General features: G+C 37.7%; 1 protein-coding gene across 6 annotated transcripts in view; it reads right to left on the bottom strand.

Moving 5' to 3' along the window:
* LOC106073227 (adenosine deaminase AGSA-like) overlaps nucleotides 1-15,435 on the bottom strand; it is a 46,674-nt gene extending 31,239 nt beyond the window's left edge. For 2 of the 6 annotated variants that reach the window (XM_056044728.1, XM_056044730.1), the window contains exons 1-2: nucleotides 15,248-15,433; nucleotides 15,059-15,119 (exon numbers count right to left, since the gene is read on the bottom strand). The gene's annotated coding sequence lies outside the window, so the exon portion shown is untranslated. Of the gene's footprint in view, nucleotides 1-15,058 lie in introns of all 6 variants that reach the window. The other 4 variants (XM_056044725.1, XM_056044729.1, XM_056044731.1 and 1 more) reach the window with 3 other exon arrangements.
* Nucleotides 15,436-20,068: the final 4,633 nt, after the last annotated feature.

The raw sequence follows: 20,068 nt of genomic DNA, 5'->3' as shown, positions 1-20,068 counted from the left end.
TCATAACGTTTCCGGATAAACGAGAATAGGTCCGAACTTAAGGTGATTTTAAAGCACCAATGGACATCGGCCGAAAAAAATTCGCATATTGTACTTCTAAATAGATGAGGAAATAGTTAGCTATAATAGCTAAGGCTATTTATTCCGTTAAAAAAATATATTATGGGGTGTTCGCTCAAAATGACCTTTTAACTGAAAACCTATTCAGCGAAAGCCCCTATAATAACCTTAAAAAGCCATTTAATGATAATTTAGTGACTGATTTAATCTGTTTTTCTTTTTGTCTTATCTATCGTTATTGTTTGTAAAGTGAAATATTAAAATAATAGGCCTATTTTTAACATTAACCCAATGTCTTCGATTTCGAAGATTAAGGATGAGTGCAGTAGGCCTACGTGTTTCACATGACTACGCCCACTTGCGACCAGCATATTTTCCAGCATTTTCTTTCCGTCTAAAATGTTTGACTCGCAGCTCTCCAACAGTTTCTCAGGGGTCATATGCTGGCACTTACTTTCCTCTGTGACATTGAGGGTGAAGTGACGTTCAGTTTATCTTAACAGCGCTTATACGGGGGGGGGGGACCTCTGTTTTGCCGTCCTCCTTTTTTTAACTGGCTGGTTAAGCTCTTGTTACTAATTAATGATATTAATATGTGTATAAATATTTAAAAGATCAGAATTCATTTTCATAGGGTTCCCCCCACCATTCTGAGATTAGGATTTCAGGAGATTTCCAAGAGTTTTACAGGAGAAAATTTTCGATTTCAGGAGCGGAAAAAACGCGAACTATATATTTAGTAATAAATATAAGAATTATCATATAATATACCTGTATAAAATTACAAGATCTCTCCTGAGCCTTTCGTCTCCATGCCCGAAAACCAAGCTGTTGTAGATCTGCCTCCCATGCATCATCAATCCATCGCATTCGGGATCTGCCTTTGGGTCAATCAGCGCGCGTGTGTGTATGTGTGTGTGTGGGGGGGAGATCGAGTTGATGGTGATTAAGTGCACTGAACATGTGTTCTTAAAAACAAAATAGTCGCAGTAACGAGAGTTTATGAAATGGAGAGTAAAACGACGTGGACTAGCCTATAGGGAGGTGGCGAGATAGAATTTTGTAGTTTCTTTCTTTCTTTAAAAAAAAATATTTGATCGCAAGTTTCGTAGGCTATATATAGACATCAGTTACAAGCAGAGATAGGAGATGTGGAGCACGAGAAAAGTGAAAACAAATTTAGGCCTAATGCCACAAGGAGGACAATAGTTATAATGTTTCATGGAAGAAGTTAGATGATAGAACTAATTGAAGCATAATTTCCTATATTTTAACATGCTATTTCGCTATTTTTTACGGCCTTTCGCTCATTATGACTCCCGCGAAAATTGCGTTCGCTGATTAGGTCCGACCCCTACCGCAAGTTGACTTGAATTATAAATTTAATAGCTGATATGGAAAAAGAGTCAAATGTAGTTTTATCGCCCAATAGCTGAGGAGTCCGCAGATGTTTTCATTTTTTAAATAAATTTAACCATTGCGGAGTTATAAATTATAAACTAAAAACTGGCATAAAAGCGTTCGCCCTTGGTCCTTTCCCATATCTATATATTATATCTAGACTGGACATGGAGATCTTTTAACACTACAAAAAATTTCGTGGACATTTTTGTAATAGTTGAAACAAGGCGTTGTTTTGTAATATAGTTATAACAAGTATTTTTTTTTATCTTAACCCTAACCTATGTAACATATAATTTAATGTTTACTTCTAGATCATGATCTAGATCTAGTTATTGAACATCGAAAAAGAGCACTCTCGTCTCATAATTATTATTATTATATACTGTATGTACAGTATTGTCTAGGCAAGAGTTGGCAGCTTAATTATTACTATTTCATAAATTTTTTTGTAGTGTTAAAAGATCTCCATGTCTAGTCTAGTATAATATATATATATATATATATATATATATATATATATATATATATATATATATATATATATATATATATATATATGTATATATATATATATATATATATATATATATATATATATGTATGTATATATATATATATATATATATATATGTGTGTGTGTGTGTGTGTGTGTGTGTGCGCGCGCAACACTCGCGATCAGATATAATTATGCAATTGAAAATTATAGGCTAGTGCATTATATAACAAAAATTTCCCTTCGGATTTTAGATTTAAAAAAAAAAAATTAAAATCTTGTTTACAACATTTAGGTTGTGTATCGTCCTTGACATTGTTAAATGTATCGTGAGGATCTCCAATCTATCCTTTATAGGGATTTAAGATTGTATGACTTTCTTTATTTGCATCTCTCTTTCTCTCCTTTTTTTTTCTCTCTCTCTCTCTCTTTCTCTCTCTCAGACACATACTCTCTCTTTCTACTTCTGTCGCTATCTTTTTCTCTATCTTTCTTTATTTCTCTCTCCCTCACATTTTTTTCTTTTTCTCTCTCACATTCTCTCTCTCTCCCTCTTTCTCTATCTCTCTCTCTTTCTCTTTCTCTCTCTTTCTCTGTCACTTACACACAAACACCCATTCCCTCAAAACATCTCATCGGTGTGTGTAATTTTTTAAATCCTTTATTCCTCTTAATGTTCTTATTACATGTTTTATGGTTTTCTAAAAAAAAAATAATAATTGCCATACTGACAAACAAATAAGGATAAAAAGTGCTCCCCTCGACACGAAGTTTTTTAACTTCCGGTGGCACCCGTAACTCCTCTACGCCAGTCGAGTCTTGCTAACTTCCGGTGAAAAGTACCCTGGGAACAAAACAAAAACTTTTCGGTTCACGTCTGCTGAATGTTTAAAAAAAAATGATGCTTCTTTTTTGTTGAGGCTCCGAAGCCTCCATTGAGACTTCAAATAGATGCACAAGTTTCAGATTCACATCATAAAACGTATTTATAGTATTTTATACAGTATACGTAAAATAATGGGGGAGGGGGGAGGGACAAGTTTGGTTTAAAAAAAAAAAGATGAAGCTTTTATGATCTTTTCAACGTAATAGAGTATTTAAAAACAACTCGGCCTGTATCTCGACAAGTTTATCTTAAGTTCTCATCCAAAGTGACGTCTGCTCTTCAAGCGAAAGTGAGGCTCGTGGGAAAAGCTTTGACCTGTAACATCTGTACTCTTGTCTTCCTTGACTTGATATCAGGTCTTTTTTTTTCTTTAAGTTCATATAAATACATCAGCATAGTAAATAAAATAAAAAAAAAACATTATTTAATGAGTTAAGGCCTTGGCCATCGATCTTCAAAGTCTATTCTTAATTTTTACAAATCTTATATGCAACTCTGTCTGTCTATCTCGTAAAAAGTTTGTACGCGTGATTTCTCCAACACCCAATCTCGGATAAAGCTGAAATTTCACACGATTTCTTTTACCTGAAAACATAAAAATCAAATCTAAAAAGTTAACCAATTAGTTATTGGTAATAAATTATTTTGTTTCATATTTCAAACAAAGGAAAGAAATGGTGCTTCACAGATGTGGTGGTATAAAATGGCCATCTGTATAATTTGTAGAGAGAAAACGTTTGAAACTAATAATTGATAACTTCTATTTTCATCAGCACTTCCCTGGCACAGAGGCTGTAGTCCTCGAGTTCGAAGTAAGGTTGCTTAATTTTGTTTTTATAATTGCATTTAAAAAGCGATTACGGTAACATTCACCCAGATAGTCCTTTCTTTCTCCCACCAACCCTTTCCCAACTGGTGCAGACACGTGATAGGATCCTAGCGTATTGAGAAAGCTAAAAGGATGAAATTGCGCTAAACAAAAAATAATTAATACACATATGTGTAATAGGTCAGATTCATTATTGTTAGTCTAGATCTAATACAAATTTAATGACTGATCTAAACTGATACAACTTCGCTTAATAGAAGGTTGTTGTTGTTGTTGTTTTTTTTTTGTTTTTTTAATATTTTGTTTTAATAAATCTACATGCAGAAATATGTTTCCAGTGGCAGAAAAATAGCGGGTAACATTTTTCTTTGACTCCTTACATAATTTGGCATGATGGCCGAGTGGTAAAGCGTTTGGCTTCCAAATCAAAGGGTTCCGAGTTTGAATGACTGTGAAGGCTTGAATGTTTTAACTTCGACAGTATTAGGACTCAAATTATACCTGACGTACGTTAGAGATGTGGAGGCGGTTGGTCGTTGTGCTAGCCTAATGACACCACCCTTAACAGTCGTCCATAAGCAAGAGTTGACAGTATTGTCTAGGCGAGAACTGACAATATTTTCTAGGCAAGAATTGACAGTATTTTCTAGGCAAGAATTGACAATATTTTCTAGGCAAGAATTGACAGTATTTTCTAGGCAAGAATTGACAGTATTTTCTAGTCAAGAATTGACAATATTTTCTAGGCAAGAATTGACAGTATTTTCTAGGCAAGAATTGACAGTATTTTCTAGGCAAGATTTGACAGTATTTTCTAGGCAAGATTTGACAATATTTTCTAGTCAAGAATTGACAGTATTTTCTAGGCAAGAATTGACAGTATTTTCTAGGCAAGAGTTGACAGTTTGTCTAGGCACTGACAAGAGATGAGTTGACAGTATTTATTTTTTGTGCACTGACTGTCAGTGCAGTGTTTAATTAATGGGCTATTGGTGTTGTTTTAAAGGATTCCCTGACCTGACAGATAACAAAAACAAACACCAGTCTAACAATCCCCCCCCCCATCTGGTCACATTAACCTTCACCTTCACGGCTTAAACCATATGTTCAAACACGAGTGGAGAGGTGGGCTGGGGAGTAGCAGGATCAGAATTTGAAGGACAATTCAAGGTTACACGGAACTTTGGAAAAGAGGAGGAGGAAGTAGGGAGTAGGAGGAAACGATTATGCTAAAGGGTAGCATAACAAGACTCCCGTGAGGGGTGCCTCAGAAGACCTAAAGGTATCATTGCACTTATTAAATTAAGACCACTATATATATGTATAATAAAATCTTATTTTTAATAGCGCTGTTAAGTTTTTTTTTAATTGAGACAGCATTTGGACGGACAGACAAACAGCACAGAAACAATCACGGTTTACACCTATGAAGCCGTTTAATATCATTTGTATTCCTAATCTTAAAGACGACGCTTTTTTTTCTGAAAGATATAATCTGAACATTGAATACATTGAATAGAAAGCAATTATTGTCCTAACAATTTTTTTTTGTGTGAGGGGGTTGTTGTTCTTGATTACTTCCCTTGGTTAAGAGAGCAAAACTCGCAATTCATTATGTAACCCAGTTCAAAGGTACTCTAGACCTGGATCCTATTGCATATTCGACCCGTGACACGGTGCTTTTCGACCCTCTGGCAGATGCTGCACTCCGTGCGTAATGTTGCCGCAAACGCTTGGCTCCGTACAACTCGACGACTTCATGAGGTAATGCAACCACGTGACACGTAGTTTTGACATTTGTATGTCCCACTTGCCCGAAAACTGTTGGTCACCATCGCACTGCAGCTACACATTGACTATACACCTGACAACATAACGTACGTTACGTCTTGCCACACAGTCAGCCCAACATCAATGTGTCTAAAACTGTTGGGGGGGGGGGGGGGCACAAGACCGTCTCAAAATGTTCTCTTGAAGAAACTATTTTTCAATACGTCTTCCCCAACGCGATTCTACAATCTCTCCGTCTTTTTAACGTCAGAATGGTCAAATTTCTCGCTCTCTCTCTCTCCCTCTCTCTCTCTCTTTCTCTCTCATGCACTCACTGACACTAACGCTCCCTCTATCTCTTTCACTTTTGTCTATCACTCTGTCTCTCTCTCTCTGCCTCTCTCGCTCTCTTGATATGATTCTCGTAAAAAAAAAATGCCCGCCATACACGACGTTTTGATAAACTTGGCACATTCTTTACTGCCTCGAATGTTCAGTATAGACCCGTCCGGGCCGTTCTTAATTTATTTGACCTGCGCTCTTTTTACTTGGAGATGCATTGCGTTGAAGCTCAGAATGCTGGAAAATACGCCAAAGACTTTGGTGTAGGAGTTACTCGTGGCCCTCCAGACTCCATAGCTACTTTAGGAGGACATGAACGTACATTTATTGGTCTAGAGATGAGGGGCGTCATCAGTCAAAACTTTGAGAACCAATGGTCTTAACTATGGCATATTTAGGATGCAGGGCCGTTAATGTCGTAAAAATAATGGAAGCGTAAATAGTATGGAAACGTAAATTTATGGAAATTGTCCAAGTGTAGAACTATCATCTCAACAATACTTTCTGCTTCCCAAACTATATGTTCTTCTTGAAATTGTCAGGTAGAGTTGAGCCATCGGCTCTTGGAACTCTAGGCCAGCAAAAGCGAACAAGAACTCTCTCTCTCACCGGCCTGTCTGGCGGGAGTCAGGCTCGCGGCCATTGCAGAGGCCGCGTACACCGAGACCTCCGTCATTTTCCTTTTCAATACCTGGCTAACCGTGCAGGACACGCCATTAATATAACGGCTCCTTAATGAATAGCGCCTGGATTGTGACAAGGTTGTGGGAGCTTTTTTACAACTCCGCACAGCGCAATGAGGATGCTCTCGCACCAACTTAGGCACCCCCAGGGGAGTCTTGTTTTGCTACCCTTTAGCCTAATCGTTTCCTCCTACGATCGTTTCCACCCGGGCGCCACTATGAGGCAGGGTAGCATGCCCTGGCCAAACTATATCTAACATGGTAGCAGTACCAATCACACAACCCCAAACTAGGTCAATGGAGCAAGCAGCTTCCGGCTTAGAATCATGGACCGTCAAGTCGATACTTCGAAAAAAGAACAAACAAAACAAAAAAAAACACCACCGCCAACCATTCAACCAAAGATTCTGGGCGAAGATATATTTAAGTGTTTTAAGACACAAGCTTTAAAACACCGTAATGTGGGATGAAGCAAGGATAATGTAGGGATTAGCTAAGGATAAAGTATGAATGTACAGCCTTTGTTGTTTTATTTGTTTTCATTGATACAAAATTACGGCATCTTCACAGCAGCAAAGTATCAGGGGAAGTAATAGAAAGCTGACAACACGATCATTTCAAAATGACACTTAAAATGCAAGAGGATTTGGAAAAGATTAATGCCCTTTTTATTTCGTGAGATCTTCTGTCTGTTCGTTTGTGCATGATTTCGTTCTTTGTTCATGTTTCAAAAAAATTTCTCTTCTATTGAGATGGGACCACCCGACCCGACGCCACCAACCATCTTTATAGATTTGTTGAAATGTGTGCATGAATTCTGCTACCCAGAATCCACCACCAAAGACGACTTCTCCTTGGAAGAGGGGACCAAAACGCGCATTGGGAAAGTTGCTTCAGCCTTCAGCAGACTAAGTCACTAGCGGTGCCAGACATTTTAAGTGTGGGGGTAAAAAGTTGAGTGGTGGGGGGGGGGTACGATTTATTTTCCGAGCCCTAGTTAGTAAACGCCAACCCTATAATAAAATTATACTCATTTCATGCATTCACACATTGCGAATTTGGCTATCAATCGTGGTTCTTGCTACTTGCTAATTGTCTTAATAATAATAATAATAATAATAATCTTTATTATCCGTAAGGAAATTTGTCTTACAATTTGTACATTACACCAAACAAAAAAACATTATAACTATAAGTGTATAAAGATTACAAGTTCTAGTGCTAAGTTTCAAATGAAGGTAAAGATGCGATCACTTTGAGAATACATACTACCAAGTTTGGAGAGCCCTACGAATTTATTTTTTTTACAAAGCTTATAACAACTCTGTCTGTCTGTCTGCCTCGGCAAAGGTTTGTACACGTCATTTCTCCAACACCCAATCTCGGACCAAGCTGAAATTTTTGCAAAATTATTTCTTTTACCGGACAACACAAGAATCAATAAAAGAAATCAACCTATACGTTAATTAACTATTGGTAATTAATTATTTTGTTTGGTATCTCGAACAAGGGAAAGAAGTTGTATAGACTGAAGTGGTGGTATAAACTGAATTATTCCCCTTTATAGGTCGCCGCTTTAAATTAAAACAAACAATATATAACTATACAATCTTCTCTAGATATAGTACCTCCCTAGACGCAGACGGCGAAAAGAAAATCTTAATTGACCATCTGCGGACAATGGTTATGCTTGCCTGGATGTGGCAAAATATGTTGGATCCTCCACTCTAGCTCTGCAGTCAGCATCCAAGACTCGCAAGCATATAAGAAATAAGAATTTGGCCATGAACAGGGAGCGCAAAAGTCTGATTTTGATTCTGTTTGTTAATGTACCTAAATAACTAAATGTTTGTTAATGTACCTAAATACCTAAATGTTTGTTAATGTCCCTAAATACCTAAATGTTTGTTAATGTCCCTAAATACCTAAATGTTTGTTAATGTCCCTAATACCTAAATGTTTGTTAATGTCCCTAAATACCTAAATGTTTGTTAATGTCCCTAAATACCTAAATGTTTGTTAATGTCCCTAAATACCTAAATGTTTGTTAATGTCCCTAAATACCTAAATGTTTGTTAATGTCCCTAAATACCTAAATGTTTGTTAATGTCCCTAAAAACCTAAATGTTTAATGTCCCTAAATACCTAAATGTTTGTTAATGTCCCTAAATACCTAAATGTTTGTTAATGTCCCTAAATACCTAAATGTTTGTTAATGTCCCTAAATACCTAAATGTTTGTTAATGTCCCTAAATACCTAAATGTTTGTTAATGTCCCTAAATACCTAAATGTTTGTTAATGTCCCTAAATACCTAAATGTTTGTTAATGTCCCTAAATACCTAAATGTTTGTTAATGTCCCTAAATACCTAAATGTTTGTTAATGTCCCTAAATACCTAAATGTTTATTAATGTCCCTAAATATCTAAATGTTTGTTAATGTCCCTAAATACCTAAATGTTTGTTAATGTCCCTAAATACCTAAATGTTTGTTAATGTCCCTAAATACCTAAATGTTTAATGTCCCTAAATACCTAAATGTTTAATGTCCCTAAATACCTAAATGTTTGTTAATGTCCCTAAATACCTAAATGTTTGTTAATGTCCCTGAATACCTAAATGTTTAATGTCCCTAAATACCTAAATGTTTAATGTCCCTAAATACCTAAATGTTTAATGTCCCTAAATACCTAAATGTTTGTTAATGTCCCTGAATACCTAAATGTTTGTTAATGTCCCTAAATACCTAAATGTTTATTAATGTTCCTAAATACCTAAATGTTTAATGTCACTAAATACCTAAATGTTTGTTAATGTCCCTAAATACCTAAATGTTTGTTAATGTACCTAAATACCTAAATGTTTGTTAATGTCCCTAAATACCTAAATGTTTGTTAATGTCCCTAAATACCTAAATGTTTGTTAATGTACCTAAATACCTAAATGTTTGTTAATGTCCCTAAATACCTAAATGTTTGTTAATGTCCCTAAATACCTAAATGTTTGTTAATGTCCCTAAATACCTAAATGTTTGTTAATGTCCCTAAATACCTAAATGTCAATGTTTGTGTATGAAACCAAGGAGTAAGCAAGTGCTTTGTTCAGTTGAATAGTTGATCTAGGTCACATAACTTACATCTCACTATGTTGGAGACAAGTCTACGCGATTCTACGCGTCTTTCTCGAGTCAAAATGGACTGTTTTTTTAGCTGTCCTCGAAGGGGGAATAGACGCTATTAGTATTGTGTGGTCTGTCCGTCCGTCCGTCCCGTTTAGAAAAGATCTTGAAAATCCGACATTATATTTTAGACCTATTAAAGTTCTGATGCAACGGCTACTTTTTCTGAAATTAAAAAATTTAATTTTTATAATCAACTATGCAAGCGGGGTTTTTTTCATAAAGATACACCATTTTTACATCTATTCACTATTAATAGTAAAAAGCATTAGATACTATTTAGTAAGGGAGGTAACTTTTTACCATATTTTTAACACATTTATGCAAAGGATTTTAGATTTTGTGTCAATTTTTTTTCTCTAAATTGTATTACTAACTTTAAAAATTTCTCTCATATTAACTACTTACATTTACACACAAAAATGTTAATTTTTTTTAATGGAACATAATTTAAAGCAACAATTAATAAGTAATGTTTCATATTATACGCGTGCACCGTAATTGCATCTTACATTTACAGGGCATTTAGTTAAAGGGCAAAGTTTTTTTCTTTGTTTTTCTTTGTTGTATTTTTTTAGGGGAGAGTTATATTTATTGAGGCTTTGAATGACAGATTGGCCCTTTACAAAACAACAAGATGGATTAGAGAATCATTCTAGATTAGGCAAGGTTCACATTTAACTTCACCTATCCCTTAGTCTGTTAGACCGTTGGGGCACCACACAAGATCTGTCAACCGTCTTTCTCCACTCCTTTCTGTCCTTTGCCTTTGAAGGAATGTCTTTAAGAACCCATTAGGACCTTTTGATGTGAACATAGAGCTTAGCTTTTTTTTTTGGGGGGGGGGGGGTGGGGGGGGGTGGAGGGGGGGAGGTCCAATAGCTGTATTGATCCTATTTCTATGCTCTTCATTTGTGATGCGTTTTTTGTAAGTGACACCAAGGATTTAACTATATCAGGTCGTTAGTCGAACTAATAATGCAACATTATCGGCAACACTTTCGACACAAACAATGGCTCTCCTTTTGTATCGATGGAGATAGGGTTGTAGTTGTTGATAGTCTGAAGTTCATAGTTTCTGATATTCTTTCTGAAAATATTGAAACTTGCATATTTTTACCTGCCATAGCAGACCACTTCGGGGGACCGATTTTGAGTTTGTGTTTCCACACAAACTGTCTCTGTAGCCTTGTGTTTTGTTTTTCGAAATAAGCTTTACTAGCGCGTTTTGCGTAACTAAAATAGGTCCTCTTCAAGTCGCCTTCCTTAGATTAACTTGACAACAAACTAAAGAAGATCATGACTTAAAACAGTCGTACGTGTGCCTCGAAAGTCTCTCGGCAATATTATAAATCTGTGACTACTCTTTTCTAAACATTCGCCCCTCCCCTTCTTGATTTGACCTGCAATCCTTTACTAAAAAGAAATGTGCGCTATAGACGCTCAATGAGTGGATTTCAGCAGTTTAGTGCCAGGTTCTCGCTGGTAAGCTTGCAGCGCTCTCCTTGCATTCCTAGCTTATAAGGAGCTTATGAATTCATAGTGGGGATAGCCGTCAAGAGGGCGCACCTTGTAAAAGGTTGAGAAACCCTGCGTTAGACATTTATGTGGATTTAGGCCATTTGCATATAATGTTAAGACATTATTCAGTCTGAAGATAAAAAATTATCTTGACAAGGAAAGAGTTCTTATGGTTTACAGCACTTGAGAAAAAGAATGGGAAAGAATTATTTCAATTCGAGTACATGGTTGCATAGGATTGGTTTGCTATTGTATTATTCTCTGGCACTTTTCTAACACAAAACACAGTCTAGTATTTAAGTCTGGTTGAAACTAACAAAAGTTGAAAACAGGGCCGGCCTTAAGCATATACAAACTCGTACAGGACACAAAGAAATTAATTATTTTTTTTTTAGAAAAAATTGTGAATGGATCAAATCTCAAACATGGCATAAATCTATGATTCTATATCTACTAGCCTAGTTCTATGTGTCTACCATGGGCGTAGCCAGGATTTTTTTTCGGGGGGGGGGGGGTTGGGAGGTGAAAATTTTTCTCCCACCACCCGACCCCCCCCCCCCCACGAAAAAAAAATTATATGTATTTGTGTGTGTGTGTGTGTACATAATCTTTATTACATTCTGACCCTTCATTCTTTCGGAAGACGTTTATTGTGCCCTGGAATAGGTTCTTCCATGAGTTAGTGGAAAAATTGTAGATTCCCCGATATTACTAGCAAAGGAGCTCCCCCAGCGAGCGGCGAAGCCCCGCCGCCAAGCACTATTTCTGATATTGAAAACCAACAAAATGCATATTCTGAGGTATCTACACTGCATTTTCCTGCTATTAAAAAGTTTTATTTCAAAAACCTAATGTGCTATTCTTACTGACTTAGACCCTCCCACGAAAGTTCAGAGCATTTGACGTCAAGCCGTTTCCATAAAAATCTGTCACTGGTAATGTCTGAAGCCTCTTCCCACCTACCATGAGGACCTCCATGAATGAGTGGCATCAAGTTGTACTAGGATATCATTCGCAAATGTTTAGATCTGCTTGTTAGACGACATCTGTTAGAAGACCAATGTTTCTTCCTTTTGGTCAATTATCCAAACGTTATCCAAAGTCTGGTGACCCTGACCTGTCCGTGAAGCACGCTCCTGCTATCAGCACTAGATGAATTGAACTTATTTCTTGATTTAGATACAGGAAGGTTTTTAATTCATTGCGTTATTTTTTAGTCTCAATTTTTGTGTCTTTTTTTTTATTTCCATTGGGGGCCACCTTATTCACTTCCCCTATGGGCTCTCAATGTTTGTGTTTTTTTCTTTATTTCATCTGGGGGCCACCTTATTCACTTCACCTATGGGCTCTCAATGTTTGTGTTTTTTTCTTTATTTCATTTGGGGGCCACCTTATTCACTTCACCTATGGGCTCTCAATGTTTGTGTTTTTTTCTTTATTTCATTTGGGGGCCACCTTATTCACTTCACCTATGGGCTCCTTATATGCTTTACCTAGGGTCTCCAGTTACCGAAGGCCGACCCTGATGACATCACACTTTGTCCCTCCTCCTCGTATGACTTTGTTTAAGACTTAGATCCAGTGCAGTGCAACACTTTCAAGTATAATCCATCGAACCAGTGGCGTAACTAGGGGGAGAGGGTGCGGGACGCACCTGGTTAACACCTACTAGGAGTGGGGAAAAAAAAACACTTTTGCAAAAAAAGACTGCTTAAAAATGCGACAGTCTAAAAATCTTTTTCTAAAAAAAAACTAGAAAAATCACGAGAAGACCGAAGAACCTTTATCAGGCTTTAAACTTAGGAAAACTTTTTCAGCGACTTAGGTTATAACTAAAAAAAACAACAATTGACAGGAAGTCATTGCTATGGTAAACGTAATGAAGGAAATAATGAGGAACATCTTAAACTTGAGCTTGATATCACAAAATGTTTTTTGATATGCCTTCACTAGCTTCTTGCCAAATGAATACCTATGTGGTGTCATGTGAAAGAAGCTTTTCAAAACTGAAGTTTTGGGGGGGGGGGATGACACAGGCACCCTGAGCTAGCCGCACCGAATAGCATCCATCCTAGTGACGCCACTGTATCGAACTACTGCTCTGCACAGTTATGCCGTTGGCCTAACTATTTAGACTGACTTGAAATGAACGCATGGCCAGGAGTGTAGGATTATAAACTTTATCTCCTCCTTGTGTATACTTTGTAGCTTGTTTACATTTAGAAGAATAGATTATGCCAAGAAGCTGCATGTGTTTCTCTGCCCATGTGCATGTCTGTGTGCGTCTGCGTGTGTGTGTGTGTGTTTGTGTGCCTATGTGTTTCTGACCTCAAGAGATGGGTTAGGGGGGGGGAGATAAAGCGACGAGCGGGAAATCACCTCCACCCAATGCCCTGAATTTCGCCGGGCGACTGTCTATATTATGACACTTTATCCTGAGCCATTTTTTTCCGCCTTCTCACGAGTCCTTATTTTTCGTTTTGTCAGCTTTTTATCTGTCTCATGGCAGTTAAAATCATTACAAATGTCAAATTATCTATTTAAAAAAGACTTGGTCGATATACAAATATAAAGAGCCCAGATTTCCGGTGCCCAATTTTCCGCTTTGTCAAAAAGTGCCCAATTTCCTGGTGGCTATATTATCTATAGGACGTAGGCGTTGAGGGTTGGCGTGAACAAACTACGCTTTTGAGGGTTGGCGTCACGCCCTATACTCATGTCGTCATCCAACAATGTGGACATTCCTAGATGGTCTATGTCGGGACATTTAGCTACACAAGGCATCAGCTCTATAGGCTAGCGCCGGCATTGAGGGACGTCGAATGAACAAATATGAAACACTTGCTAAGATAAATTACAAACATTGTACATAGATACAAATCAATGGGTCGCCTACTCTAGGATCATTAGCCTACCTATGTTACTGATTGACATTAACAGACAAAAACCATTTTTCAATGACATTAAATTTTATTCTTCTTAAATGTGTCACACTATTTGTTATGTAAATCAAAATAGATATTTAAAATAATGCTGATTTCATATCTTTTACAATTATTATAAGGTGAATAAAAAAAATCAAAGGATGACTTTTTAAATGACTAGGGGATCAAATGACCATAGGAAGAAATGGCCAGAAGATGAAATGGAAGGGTATGAAATGAATAGGGAATGAAGTGGCCAGGAGATGAAGTGACCATGGAAAGAAGTAACGGGGATAAAATAAACAGGGTATGATGAGACTAGGTGATGAAGTGACCAGGGGATGAAGTGACCAGGTGATGAAAGTGACCGGGGATTAAATAACTAGAGGACGACGTGACCACGAGATGAAATGACCTTGGGATGAAAGTGATCGGGGATGAAATGACCAGGGGATGAAGTGACCAGGAGATGAAGTGACCATGGGAAGAAGTGACGGGGATAAAATAAACAGGGTATGATGAGACTAGGTAATGAAGTGACCAGGGGATGAAAGTGACCGGGGATTAAATAACTAGAGGACGACGTGACCACGGGATGAAATGACCATGGGGTGAAAGTGATCGGGAATGAAATGACCAGAGGATGAAAATGACCAAGGATGAAATAACCAGGAGATGAAGTAACCATGTGATGAAATTGATCGGGGATGAAATAACCAGGGGATGAAACTGACCAGGGATGAAATTACCAGACGATAAAAGTTACCTGGGATGAAATAACCAGCGGATGAAAGTGACCGGAAATGAAATGGCCAGGGGATAAAGTGACCAGGGATGAAAGTGACCAGATGATGAAATGACCAGCGGATGAAAGTGACCGGGGATGAAATCACTAGAAACAGCCAGGGGCAAGGTTGTGTATTTCTCCTAGTTAAACATAAATTTGTATTTTAAAAAAAAGTACTTACAAAAAATACGAAAGAAACTGTTGTAACAAACCAAATCTCCAAATCGTCGCTCCAATTAGTCCTGAGAAGTATATCAAGACAATTAGAAACATGCTAACGACACAAAAATGTTGTGACGTTGTATCTCAATATTGTAGTATGTTGTCACTTCATTATAGGACACATTCATTAGTAAACAAATTGGCCTACTTTTAGAAGGGTCCGCTTTACTGAAGATAGCGAACTTGACTTTGTATCACATACTTTAATAAATCTATAAATATGTTGTTGTTTTTTTATTACTAAATCCTCATTCATAATGTCTAAAAAAAAAAACAAGTTTTATAAAGCAATGCCTGATAGGACGTGCCTGATCCAAGTGATAGGTGGCGCTGAAGTCGTGCAAATCTTAGTTTTAAGTCGAGTGAAAATAGATCATAGGGGATCCTCCATTAATGACGTCTGCTCTTAGGGGAACAGTGTAAGTTAAAGTGGATTCAGTGGCGAGCAGAGCGCATCCTCAGGGGTTTAAAAAAAAGGGAGGGGGGTGGGGGAAGGGGACGCGTATATAAAAAAAAACTTGTAACGCCAGCTTTTGTTCAATGGTACAGCTTTTAACTTACAAGCCCCTATTAAAGTTTTTTTTTTTTCGGTTTTCCAATTTCTTTAATGATGACATTCGCCTAATTTTAGAGTCTAGTGAAAAAAAAAAAAGATGGCCGTTCTGTTTCACCGCAATCCGCAAAAGTTTCCGTGGCCTGATTTCTTCACCACTGGTCTAGAAACATAGAATCAAATATAACATTAACGTGAATTGGTAAATATTTTAGTTATCTCATTTAGGTAATAATAATAATAATACATAAATGTCAATTGTTTTTTTTTCTCCAGACGTATACCCCCCTGTTTTCCTCTTGATTTCAGTGGAGGTCTATGTCTTAGATGAAATGTAGACATGTCTATATCCATCCATCCATGGAGGGGTCTGGCCTGCTTCTGAACATCCTTCCATTTACCAGACTTCTCTTGAGCTTCTCATCTTCGAAATCGAAGTTTTTGTAGATCTGCCTCCACATCATCAATCCATCGTATTCGTGGTCTGTCTGTCTTGTAGTTTTTGCCGGTATACAATTTTTGCTCCTCTGTTCTCTGACATTCTTTCAAGCTGCCCTGCCCAACGAACTCTGTTCTCTTAAATTCTTTCAAGGTGCCCTGCCCAACGAAGTCTGTTCTCTGACATTCTTTCAAGGTGCCCTGCCCAATGAAGTCTGTTCTCTGACATTCTTTCAAGGTGCCCTGCCCAACGAAGTCTGTTCTCTTACATTCTTTCAAGGTGCCCTGCCCAACGAAGTCTGTTCTCTGACATTCTTTTAAGGTGACCTTGCCCAACGAAGTCTGTTCTGTGACATTCTTTCAAGGTGCCCTGCCCAACGAAGTCTGTTCTGTGACATTCTTTCAAGGTGCCCTGCCCAACGAAGTCTGTTCTCTGACATTCTTTCAAGGTGACCTTGCCCAACGAAGTCTGTTCTTTATTTTTTTCAGTCTCTTTAGGTGGGTCTTCATACCATTGGTAGATCTCCTGTTATGCTCCAGTCAAATCTATTTTCATGCCAGTTCACAAAGCTGCTCAGCTCTTCAGACGCTCTTCTAAGGGGGTCGTCGAGTTTACTCTCTGAGTCAGGGGTTCTAGACCTGTCTGTCGCGACCCCCTTAGGGGTCGACTGACCAATTCTTAGGGGTCACGTAAGACCATCGAAAATATGGATTTTTGGGGGGGGTCTATTCTAACATGTAAAACTTGACACATATAAAGGTTTTCTTTTCATTGGAATTTACTATTTTTACTATTGTTCGAGGATGGTTGTTGCAGACAACTGAATCAGAATTAATTTCAAACATTTTTATTGTGACAGCAGAAATAATATTAACAGTGTAAGTTAATGCGCATTAATGCATAATGTATCGTTTCGTCTGGTCGTGTAGTAAAACTCTGAACTCTATAAGGTCAAATGTCAGCATTAATAAGACACTTATTTCTTAAGATATTGGTGAACTTTAAGGTTCGCCACTAATTAGCATTACACCCATGTCGTGTATAACAAAATTGTCAAATTAGTAATATGTAAACCAAAACATATACGTTTTGAAAGAGGTTGAACAACGTATCCATATATTTGGATTTCAATACGTAAACTTTGTATAGAAATGCATCACGTATTGGAGAATATGAACCTTGGGAGAACTTCCAATGGTATAAGGGCAGGAAAGCATGAGCCTCCAGTAGTGCTCTGGTAAGAAACTCTGTTAGTGCCTCATAGCTCCCATGCAGTTAAAGTGACCCTTTAGTTGTCTTCCCGCAGCTGTTGGACACTCTTGTAAGACATGCTTCACTGTTTCCTCCTCGTGCCCCATTAGTTTAAGCAGGAATTGAAAAACTCCAGTCTGTCATTTTAAGGAAGTTCTTTAAGTCTATGGAGCGAAATAACTGTCATGTCATTTCGATAGCTAGCATCAGAGCTTCGTCGTCATGGATACCCAGTAGTTTAGAGGAATGGTTAGGCATAAAAATGTTGGAGATTTAAAGATGAGATTTTCTTTTGCAATCCACTTAAAATGACTATGACCTCTCAGTTTACAAGAGAGCGTTTGTTCATTTTTAGGAAATGTCAGTGTCGTCTGCACAGATGGTGCTCCAAGTTTGGTAGTATGTTGGTCTGGATTTCAATATTTGGTACAGAATGAGTCACCAAAAGTTTTCGGAACTCAGTTTGTGATTCCTCCTCGAATATTAATATCAAAGACAATGTTAACTAAAATAGCACAAAGCAATGAAAAGCGTCAGTGCAAGGATCAATTTCAATTTACCACGCGTCTCAAAAAAAAATCCAAACCTTCCAAATGAAACATCACATTGGCAAACAAAATTGGAGGAAAATAATTTTTACATGTTTCCAATCTTATGTTCTCTCTTTGAGGAAAATGACATCGAACCTGACAAACAAATAAAATGATAATTTTGTGGAAGAACATTGGCTAATGCTTGCAGACTAAATTTTATCAAACTTTCAAAATTTACTTAACGTTCCATATTCAGGCCGGTGAGAGGGAGCTCTTGTTCACTTTTGCTGGCCTGGAGTTCCAAGAGCAGAAGGCTCAACTCTACCTGACAGTTTCAAGAAGAAGAAGATGCATTTGCCATAACTCCAATGAAAGTCAAAGTTGAAGATGTTTAGGAAACAGAAATAGTTTATAGAACTCATTAATAGTAGTAGAAGTATTAGTTTCCCTTTTTGCTATTAAACCAAATAATGAATTACCAGTAATTAATTGTCTATTTAGTTACTTTTTTTATTGATTCATGTGTTGTCTATACCAAAGAATAATTGTGCGAAGTTTCAACTTGATCCGAGAATGGGTGTGGGAGAAATAACTTGTACAGACTTTTGACAAGAGAGACAGGATTGAGTTGATATAAGCTTTGTAACAATCATTTCTTGAAAACAAACTGGACTATCCGTCAACAATATCAACACCCTTCTAACAACAATTTCGCTTTAAGATATTGGAGTACAGCGCACTGGGCGTGCATGAAAGTTGCGCTACACAAATGAATTCAAAAAAAAAAAAAATATATACAGGAAACATCTAAGACGTCTAAGCGCTTCCACCAAATATGCTTGCGCTCCATCATGGACATACTGTGGCAAGACCGCACTACAAACAGCGATGTCCTTGCGAACGCCGGTATGGACAGTATAGTGGGACTTCTTTTGGTCCGACAGTTACGCTGGGTAGGCCACGTATCACGTATGGGAGACGAACGTATGCCAAAGGCAGTATTTTTTGGTGAGCTAAAAGGTGGTCGATGTAACAGAGGCGCCCCACGGAAACGCTTCAAAGACCAGCTTAGGCGTCAACTTTCCTTGGCTGACATAGAAGAGAGCACCTGGTTGCATGCGGCCTCAGAACGAGACAGCTGGAGGTCACTCACGAAGGCCGCGGGATACACATTTGAGACCAAAAGAAAATCCGCTGCCGAGGACAAACGCAGACGGCGAAAAGAAAATCTAAATCAACCACCTGCGGACAATGGTTATGCTTGCCCTGGTTGTGGCAAAATGTGTAGGTTACAGCTGGGGCTGCACAGCCACGGGAAATACTGCATTCCTCACTAATCTTCGGACTCGAACACACGCCTTATTTCCCTACGTTCTAATTCTCTACTTTGTTTTCCTGCACCCAATGTTGAAGTTTCCATGCGTAAAGCAACGAATTCGTAAAGCATATATAATGAAGTATAACTGTTCCAAATTTCAAGCTGCTATCTATTGTTGTAACTCTGATTTGTAGCAATGTGATGCGCACCAACATCTCATTCTGCAAACGGTGCACCGCTAAGAACTAGACCGGACGTGAATGTTGACATTCAAAAAGAGAACGGAGCTCCGCCCAAGTCTAGGACTGATAAAGTGGCTGTGCTCAAGGCGGACATTGTTATATGTGTTTGTGATGTTCATTTGTGAATAAACATCTGTATACCGTTGAGTTGCCTCCCTTACGTTATTACACTATCATGGTTACGGAGTTATGACGTGGTCTAGAATGAAACTAACAGCGGCTATTTCCCTTTTTGGGGGCCGCCAAAAAAACGAAACATAGTCTAGGTGAATAAAATTTAAATAAAATATTTAAAATCAATCTATGAATAAAAGTTGTGCCTGCCAAACTTCACCCTTTCCCATTTGTGTTTTCATAAAAATAATTAATAAGAAAAAAAAAGTATAACCCATTATCGAACTATTGTATTGATTAAACATGGAAATAAGAATTTAAACAATAGCTTCGTTCTGAGGACGAGGCCACGTTACATTACTAGGCAGTATAATCGACCAGAAATCGATATAACCTGCATTATAGCTTCCATAAAAGCCCTTGAGCTTATTCTGACCCCAACATATAGGGCTACATTTAATTTCAATTAGAAAGCATTGAATGTATCTAACTAAAGAGGACAAATATAAGAGTCTATGT

This window comes from Biomphalaria glabrata, chromosome 10 (genome assembly GCF_947242115.1).
Source record: "Biomphalaria glabrata chromosome 10, xgBioGlab47.1, whole genome shotgun sequence".
Lineage (NCBI taxonomy): Eukaryota > Metazoa > Mollusca > Gastropoda > Planorbidae > Biomphalaria > Biomphalaria glabrata.
Note: the sequence above shows the minus strand (reverse complement) of the source record. Positions and strands in the feature narration are given on the sequence as shown.